The following is a 484-nucleotide window of genomic DNA, read 5'->3' on the forward strand; positions in this document are numbered from 1 at the left end:
TGAGGCTTGGGAATAGGATGCGGCCAGCAAGGAGCCGAGAGAGGGGGGTGGGGTTCCGTCCCCCTCACCCCAAGCCCCACACTGCAGCAGCCTTGGAGATTTGGCCGAGCTCTCCTGCAGAGAGAGAGCGGGTGCTGCTTCTACAGCGGCTCAAATGAAGCCCAGGTGGAAGATTCGTTTTCCCTTTGCTCTGTTTTTGGCATCTCTTGCAACCGCGAGGTGCCCCAAGGGCATCCACAGCCCCGGGGCAGTGGCCAGCCTGCCTTGGGGACCAGAATGGTGCAGGGAGGTCCTGCATCAAGCAGCTCACAGTTAAACGCAGGCAGCAGGTTTTTAGGCAGGGTGAAATCTTTCCGGAAACGGCCTCTCCAGGCCCCAGCAGCCACAGGGAAGCGGCTCGATGCCATTGCAGGTGTCTGCAGTGCCAGGTTGGGTGGCAGCCACCCGGCAGCCCTCAATGACTTGTTTTTGGGTGGCTGTGTCC

The sequence above is a fragment of the Egretta garzetta genome, unplaced genomic scaffold (assembly GCF_000687185.1).
Source record: "Egretta garzetta isolate BGI_Z169 unplaced genomic scaffold, ASM68718v1 scaffold34, whole genome shotgun sequence".
Lineage (NCBI taxonomy): Eukaryota > Metazoa > Chordata > Aves > Pelecaniformes > Ardeidae > Egretta > Egretta garzetta.